General features: G+C 40.1%; 1 pseudogene; it reads right to left on the bottom strand.

Annotated features, from left to right (window-relative positions):
• Positions 1–7,848: 7,848 nt before the first annotated feature.
• Positions 7,849–8,848, bottom strand: LOC122696163 (annotated as a pseudogene).
• Positions 8,849–9,267: the final 419 nt, after the last annotated feature.

Genomic DNA, 9,267 nt, shown 5'->3' with positions numbered 1-9,267 from the left:
TGTGACTCCAAAAATCCTGCAAAGAGCCTTGCTTGGCAGTTAAGAAAAATACTTCTTATAAAGTTTTAGAGTTGACACCTGCTGTGGGTAAGACTGGTCCCACACTTTCAGTACTCACCATCCGTACCCCCAACCCCAGAGCATTCAGTTGCTATAGAAGCAACTATTAGCTGAAGTGACAGTCTTCCCTTTTCACTCATATATAACATTTCTCCTCCAAGTTCTGGGTCATTCCTAAATGTGCATAGAGTTCAGTTATTTCCCCCCTGCTATTATGACAATTCAATTGATCCTTACAGCGATGTGAAGTCCTAAGTCAAAAAGATCTTAATCTATTGGTTTCCTTGTTTATTAAAAAAAAAGGAATAAGTGGTTTCTCAAGGTAACTCAAGTTGTCTAACTAGAATTCCAAGTCTGACCTATTCAATGTCTTACACAAAGATGTAAGTCTGACTTATATCAAATCCAGGGTTTTTTCCCACTGTTTCATGCTATCTTACTACATGATTTCCTCCCAGGTGTTTAAGAATATATTTGTGTGTGTGTGCACTCAGTCGTGTCTGACTCTTTGAGGCCAAGTGGGCTATAGCCATCTGTCCATGGGATTCTCCAGGCAAAAATACTGGAGTGGGTTGCCATTTCCTACTCCAGGGGATCTTCCCAACCCAGGAATTGAACCTGCATCTCTTGGGTCTCCTGCATTTGCAGGCAGATTCTTTATAGTTGCGCCACCAGGGAAATTTAAAGTTAAAAGATGTTTTCTCTATGGCATTTACTAAAAGGTATCTTCAGGACTGGGCTTCCCCGGTGGCCCAGTGGTAAAGTATCTGCCTGCAATGCAGGAGTCACAGGAGATGCGGGTTTGATCATTGAGTTGGGAAGATCCCCTGGAGGAGGAAATGGCAACCCACTCCAGTATTCTTGCCTAGGAAATCCCAGGGACAGAGGAGCTTGGCGGGCTACAGTTGATGGGGTCACAAAGAATGGGACATGACTGAAGTGACTGAACACACACACACCTTCAGGATTATGGAGTCAGTTATTGACCCCTTCCAAAATACTATTTTCTGCCTTTAGTATTAATATATTGTATGATCCTTAAGGTGAGACCCACACATTTTTTCCCTGTGGTAGCAAGACTGCCCAGAAGGAGATCTCTGTTGGTGAAGGAATCAGTATCACCTCTGTTCTTAATGTTTGTGTAGTTCTCCCCTTCTTTCCAATCTCTCCCTCACCTCTCTTATCCGAACTCCTCCTCTATGCGACATAGGCGACAAACTCTTGGGAGTTAGACTTAACCGTTCCATGTTTGACTTCTCTTTCTAGGTCATCCTTTGCATGAAATGGAAATCTAATGTAAGGACAGAATAAACTCAAATCCCACTGCCAACCTCAGTAATCACCTGAGTTTCCTGAAGACAAAGCTATATCAAGTCATACCATTTCAAATGTTTCTGGTTTCAGTGCTATAATAGATAGCTGTGATGTCTGCACGCTGCTGCTGCTGCTGCTGCTGCTAAGTCGCTTCGGTCGTGCCCGACTCTGTGCGACCCCATAGACGGCAGCCCACCAGGCTCCTCTGTCCCCGGGATTCTCCAGGCAAGAACACTGAAGTGGGCTGCCATTTCCTTCTCCAATGGATGCATGCATGCTAAGTCATCTCAGTTGCATCCAACTCTGTGCGACCCTATGGACAGCAGCTCACCAGGCACCTCTGTACACAGGATTCCCTAGGCAAGAGTATTGGAGTGGGTTGCCATTTCCTTCTCCAGTGATGTCTGTGTCTGCATAGCACTTAATAATCCTCTTCTCTTAAACTGTCCCTTCTTCCCATTTTAGGAATAAACTCATAGAAGCCATACTTATATAATTCTGTCTCCCTGGCATTAGTAGAGGTTGGATAGACCCTGTCTAACCCAAAGAGGACCAATCAGATATTCTCCTAGGACATGGAATTAAGTCAGCATGTGAGTGGGTGGTTGGAAATATAACAATGTAAACTTAAGAAGTGTGGAGTGTGGAGTAGCTGTATTCCATCAATAGCCTAGGAGAGCAGAGAAAAATGATCTGGACATACAGAAACAGAGATAGGAGAGCTCTGGCAGTTTACCAGGCTTAGATTCTTGTCACTTTCCGAGGGCCAGCTGACTTCTTAGGGCAAGAGTCTGTTCAACATCCTCTCTCTTTAAAAACAAAAAAAAATTACAGTTGGTTTACTTGACACTAGAGGGTCATAACTTATAAAGCTGGTTAAATGTATCCATAAGCTTCCTTTTTATCTTGACGTCTCATTCTCTTGAACTCCTGCCAGGGTCTGGAGTAGAAACCTTGCCGGAAATTGATTTTTGCCCATGTGTTTATCCTGGTTTCCTTCCTGCCTGCTTCTCTCTACACCCTCCAAGCCACATCTTCTTTATGATATTGTTCTTTCAACCATGTCCACTGCTGACCGGAACTCTCATCTTTCCTATAAATAAGTTTTCCTATATACATCACAGCAAAACAGACTACCTCTATACTTTTTTCCTTGAACTGAAACCTGGACATGCTAATTTCTTGGTCACTCATTTGAGAGGAATCTGCCTATTCTCCCAGAAGACCTCAGAATTTGGCATTGAACTCAGTATTAACATCCTGGCTCTGCCCTGTCCACAGATAGAGCATGGATCTTTAGCTATTCTGATTACCTTCATCAGGAGTGTCATGTTATGCCTGTCATTATTTCTATCATCTTATGAAACCTCCCCCTGCCTCAATTTCCAAATGCTCACAAATTCACTGAGGATTTGGTAATCTAGATATGGTCCTACTCTTTAACTTGACTCCAGTCATCGCAAGAAATATTCATCATCCATGTCACTGTCTCACCCTTTATTCTAGTCTGTTTTTAACCATATATTCCCATGAATTCCATGCAACAAACATGAATATGCCTTTGTACCATATACTGCAGATTGCCTGCCCTGTGGGTATTCACTCCCCCTACAGATTCTTTACTCAGTGAGGCTGATACCTGGTTACCCAGCCTCTTTGGCAACTAGCTATTAGTGGCTAAGTGACCCAGTCATGATCAAGGAAACGTAAGGAAAAAATTTCGGAAATGTTTCCTTAATTGAAAAAGGAGAGAAGCCAGGGAAGAGACCCTGAGTCTCCTTTTCTGCTTTTGGACTTGGGCATGTGAGGATACCACGCTTGGAGCTACTGCAGTCATCCTGGAGCTCTGACCAGCCCCTGTGGTTGGTAGAAAAGACAGAAAACTCTGTAGTTCTTGATGATATTGTGGAGCTTTCAAACCAACACTGCAACCAGCTACTTCTGGGTTTCTTGTTACTGGGCAAAAGTACACTCCAAATATTTGTCACTTTTAGATCAGGACCTTTGCTACTTGTAGTTGAAAGCAACTTATTACACTATTAGTATACCAAGAAAAACAACATCAAAAACAATAAAGTCTTACAGTAGAGGAGGTTAGATATATAATTGTTGAAGCATTAAAATCTCAAAGTAATAATTTCCCTAGTTTTAGTAGCAAGAAGATATACAAGCATAGCAATGCATGGTAACTTGGCATTTCTGCCTCTTTATTAGCTATTTGTAAGTTGTGAAGCACCATAAAATAGTGGTTAACTGGAGTAGGCTAAAGGGCTACCACACTGGCACCAGAAGGCTCTGCTACAAGACTTTCCTTTGTTCTAGATATTATGTTAGGCTCTGGAGGTATCTATTAACTTGCTGGTCTTAGGATTCCTTTATACTCAAAATGTATTGAGGACTCCAAAAAACTTTTGTTCATATAGGTTTTATCCATTGGTATTTCCTAAATAGATATTGAAACTATACTTCTTATAACGAAAGTGTTAGTTGTTCAGTTGGGTCTGACTCTTTGCAACCCCATGGACTGTAGCCCGCCAGGGTCCTCTACCCATGGAATTCTCCAGGCAAGAATACTGGAGTGGGTAGCCATTCCCTTCTTCATATCTTACCATCCCAGGGATTGAACCTGGGTCTCCTGCATTGCAGGCAGATTCTTTACCATCTGAGCCACCAGGGAAACCCCTTACTTCTTGATAAAGCACATGCATTTAAGAAAGAAGAGCAGACAAGATTATACTTTCTTCCAACCAAATTCATCAGTCTCCTGCAAGGTATCCCTAACTGGGAGCTTTTGCTCTTGGTATATAGGAAGAGTAAACTAATACCAATATCAACTGTATTTCAAAGTAAAGGACCCTATTACATGCTAGAAGGGAACCCTAAGTTTGTTTTCCCTGGAGCTACCACATCAGTTCCAAGATTTGAAAAGTTATGCCTTTGGTGCAATGGCTTTAATGATTAGCTAAATACGCAATGGACTTAAACTATCCCGTTTCTATTACCACATATTGGGTACTCTCAGCATTCCCAGCTTGGAGACATCTAGGGATAAAAAGTTGATTACATACATACTTACATAAATTGTATTTAATTCAAACTTAAGGTAAACACAGAAAATATAAGTGTCTTAGCTGTCAAAACAAGAGACTGTGGCAAAGTTTGCATGCAAACACAATGCTAGAGATTGCCATCCCAGGGCAACATAGGGACACGAAAAAGGAAATAGGGAAAGAAATACTAGAAACTGGTACGTTAACAAGCAAGCTATAAATTCGCAAAAATGCATAGTGAGTCACTTGGATACAGAAGACATCCGTGAGAAGACGATGTGAAAAATGCCACTGGGTCTGAGAAATGTCTTATAGGGAATCTGGAGGAAGGACGTAGAATGCGTCAGCTCCCTTCTACCTCCCATTGGTCAAAATTTTCTTATAGAAGAGTAACTCACCCACGCCACCAGACTATGTTATTTGGCCACTCCAAGTACCTGCCAAGAGAGCCAGAGGCTCCATGGGTCTGGTTAAGTTGAACCTTGACAAGAGAGCTTCTGTAGGTGCTGTTATGATGTCACCATGGAAGCTGTGCCCCGGAAGAGGATGAGACGACTGGCAGTATTTAGAGCTGAGGCTACAGTAGCAGTGACCACTGAACAAGGTTGGGATTGGAGTTGAGCAGATCTGGAAAGATGCATAAACAGTCTGGTACAAATGTCACTTGACTAAAATGTGACTTCATGCATACATCCGGAAGTTGGGGCTTCTCTGATGGCTCAGGCAGTAAAGAATTGGCCATGCAGGGACCACAATTTCTACAACATTTTATATCTAGGTATATGCCAGTTATTAGAAACACACAGGGACAAGCCATCTAGGATGGACCAATATAGCCTAACCAATATAGCCATTTTTGCACTCTCCTTCAAAAGCCACTCTGCTTTACTTAATGCATTAGAAAATAACTTCCTTAGAAATTGTTTGAAGCTTATTTGTTGCCAAACGAGAGAAAAACTGGGTATCATTTTCTTTTAGTTTCTTTTCTTACTTTTGGGCCCTATAATGATTGATACTATTTGAACATTGCTGGATTTTGTTTTAAGTTTAAAAAAAAAAGAAAAAGGAACAAAAACTAGCAGTCACAATTAATGGTCAAGAGACTGCTCATTGCTTAGTTGGTGGTCCCTGGGGCATCTTTATTTTGATGGATGGTTCTTAATAGTTCTGTATTGTGTAACTTAGAAAGAGTTCAAAAATCCCCCAATGTCACAATACATCAGCATTTCAAGGCTTTTTTTTTTTTTTTCTCATCTAGGTTCCAGAATATGGCACCAACATAAAGGAATGAGCTTTTTATGAATCTGGGATTCCAAATAGCTGTGTATTGTCCTTACTTGAAACAGATAAAACTGTTTAGAAAGTGGCTGAGCCTTTACACTACCATAACATACACAGTAGGACTCCTTTAAGAATGCCAATCATCTACCACTCACTTTCACTTCAGTACATACCATCTTCGAAGATCTAGAGTCTAAATATAGTTTAACCTCTTCATCTGCCATCCCAAATTCTTGAATAGCAAAGAAGAGAAGGAGAGGGTCAAATGCCCATTCCCATGAGGGTGATTTTTTTTTTTCATAATCATTTAATTCTTTAGAGATCTCTTAAGCACCAATCTGTAGCTGAAAAGGAACAGTCTTCTAAAACTTGGCAATTATTCACATTTTACTTCTTTTTTTAGTCTTAAAAGTGAAGGGACGCTATCTTTTATTTCACAAGTGCTCTTTAAAACTTCTTTGAGTTAAATTCCCAAACACCAATATAAACTTACGCAAATTCAATCAAATCTAATCCTACCACAAATATAACCACCATCTGTGTCTTAGAGAAAGTGACTCCCAGATGGGTGGGAATTAGCAAGGGCATGGATTGATTCTACAGAATATTTCATTTATTTTATGATTTTAGTGTGACAGGATCAGGTCTGAGATGAGGGAAATGGAAACAGCCTTGTTATAAGGAATCACACATTACAACACTTCTAATTCAAATTAAGCTTTTTTACAGGAAAATTACAAAGGTATGAGTGTTCTAAGAACTGACTATATACTTTCAAGTTTACATTTTCTCCCAACAGATTTGATCTTTTGCCATCATGTAATCCAGAGAAAAAGAATCACTTGTCCCATATCAGACATAATGGGAAACTACACAACCCCAAGAATATGGGGGCAAGGAGTGCTCTTCTTGGACCAACCAGCAGGTCAAAGGTGACATACGTTACCACTCCTATGAAACCATGTGTTTCTCTACGACATGGAAATCAGACCTGATTTTAGACCACATAGTAGGGCTTTCCTCTTGATGTGAAACTAGTAACACGAGCAACAGTGGGTTTTTTCTTTATTCTTTTTTTATTCTCAAACTGATTGTTAATGAGAAAAAACATGGAGCAGTTAACAATGCAACTCAAATATTAGTCTTCTCTTTCCAACTCAAGCACTGAAATAGGATACTCCTTTTCATGATATTCTGGCCATCACGTTTGTTTTTTCTTTTTTGGCTTCAGAGTCCTTTCCTAAAGGAAATATGCTACCTGGCATTCTATATTACTCCGAATTTCCAGGAAGAAAAATAAGACAAATGAAGTGACATCTAAAAACACCGGGGATTATGTTTTTAAAAACAAGACAATAATTTTGACCTTCTTGCTTTAATTCTTCTCTAAATTAACTTGATGAAATATTTATCAAAGTCCAAGAGATTATTGATATGCAATAATGACTACACATTAATGGAGCTATTCATCATAAACTCATCACTGAAGTAACTGGAAAAGAAATTTATTTTGTTAATACAGTATTGAAACAACCAAAATATTCACACATCCATAAAGTGCAAAACTCTAAGTATTATTAAATAATAACTGATAACTCTTTAATACTGCAACATCTTGAAATACCTTCCAAATGACCTAAAACAGATTAAATTTTGTTCAGAAATAACCTCAGTTTCTTTTACACAGAACTATATATTTAAAAAAACTAGTAATCCATGTAAGATATACACAAAACCCTGAACTGACTAGATTGATCAATGAATAATACTCCACACTGTTTTGCTGTTATGGATAAATGAGCTTATAATTCAATGAGGCCCATTTAAGAAGCTCTAGTCTATAGAATGACATGTTCAAATTGTTTGGTCCTATTAGTTTTATTAACAAAAACCTCCCCTTCCTTTGTAAGATGTTTAATTACTCTAAACATCACCTTTAAAAGGCTTGACTTGATTGCTGTCAAAATAAACCACAGGTCAAGTGTAACCCTCCAGTCTCCAGTCTATAGGCTCGACATGAGTTTCAGCTTTGTGTAAGCCAGACAGTGACCTTCTCACGAGTTTTTCATTAATTTCACAGTCTAACGTTAACACTTTCCACAAAGTATCCCTCCCTTTTCTAGGCTTTGGGTAGAATGTCAAATTAATAATGACATGTGGTATTCCTTAGCATAATCTGCCAAAAGGTGATAATTTCCTTGGAAGAAAAGCCATTGGCTGCAATCATGTGTCTGAGCTGACAGAAATCCAAATGAATCCTATATAAAAAGAAAAGGTTGGTGTGTTCTAGAATATGAATGTCCACTTTTAATAAATTCAAACATATCCCAACATAAACATCTTCAAACTTGATGGGTTTTACGTGACTCATCATTTCCTAGATTCTGTATAACAGAATCCACTGCAGGAAGGAGGGAATACCTTGGAGGGATATTCCTGGTATAAAATATGGGTTTTTTGGTAAAACCCTTTATAGGAATAGTTATCAGTTGGAGGAAAACCTGTGAAAAACTTCTCTGAGTGGTTTAAATTTAAAAGATACTTCACTAAATTGCCAGTATTGACGAAAACATCAGTGTCTGTCTTCATGATATACCTGGCACTGGGGCAAAACTCAGTTGCCCACCTAAATGCCATAATGGTTTTCAAGGTCAGATTACTGTATGTGTCTAGAAAATCCTGTCGTATTATGTCTCCATAAAGGAGGTGTTCATCCTCTAAGGATAATGCTAGACATTAATGCTAATGTCTTCCTTTTCAGCCTGGTGGCTTAATAAGAAAAATGTAAGAACTTCATATCCCCACCAAGACTTCTTTTCACCCTAAGTACCTCTTATGGCCAGCCTGGCTTTCACATCTGAGGGGTGTGAGGTCACCAGGATGACAAGATATGGGTTTTGATGAGAGCAGTCCGAATGCTCTTGAAGTGTGAAGCAGAAGTCTTGTCTGTAAATGGGTTCATGCTCATAGAAGCACATCCAGTTCACACATTCTATCACATTGCAGACTGACACTGGCAGGCTGAGGTACCACATCACCAGGAAACTCGGCAGGCACAGCAACAGAAGGCTCCATTTCAGGGATCTCAGTGACATCCCAGCCAGAAGTGTGGTCAGGAGTGCCGGGGCCATTCCCAGCATCTCAGAAGCATGCAAGCCTCAGGTTCTTCTCCTTGATTTTTCTCTTCTGAGTGAAAGACCTTCAGTTTCACCAACTGAGCATTCCATATGAGCAACTGAGCTTTCGACTGATGTTAAAGCTGAAACTCCAATACTTTGGCCCCTGATGCGCAGAGCTGACTCATTTGAAAAGCCCCTGATGCTGGGAAAGATTGAAGGCGGGAGGGGAAGGCGACAAGAGAGGATGAGATGGTTGGATGGTATCACCGACTCAATGGACATGAGTTTGAGTAAGCTCTGGGAGTTGGTGATGGACAGGGAGGCCTGGCGTGCTGCACTCCATGGGATAGCAAGGAGTCAGACACGACTGAGTGACTGAAATGAACTGAACTGAGCATTCGATAGCAAGTAGCAGTCAAAATAATGCTTGCAATTTCTATTGA

This window comes from Cervus elaphus, chromosome 6, assembly GCF_910594005.1.
Source record: "Cervus elaphus chromosome 6, mCerEla1.1, whole genome shotgun sequence".
In the NCBI taxonomy this organism is placed as follows: domain Eukaryota; kingdom Metazoa; phylum Chordata; class Mammalia; order Artiodactyla; family Cervidae; genus Cervus; species Cervus elaphus.
Note: the sequence above shows the minus strand (reverse complement) of the source record. Positions and strands in the feature narration are given on the sequence as shown.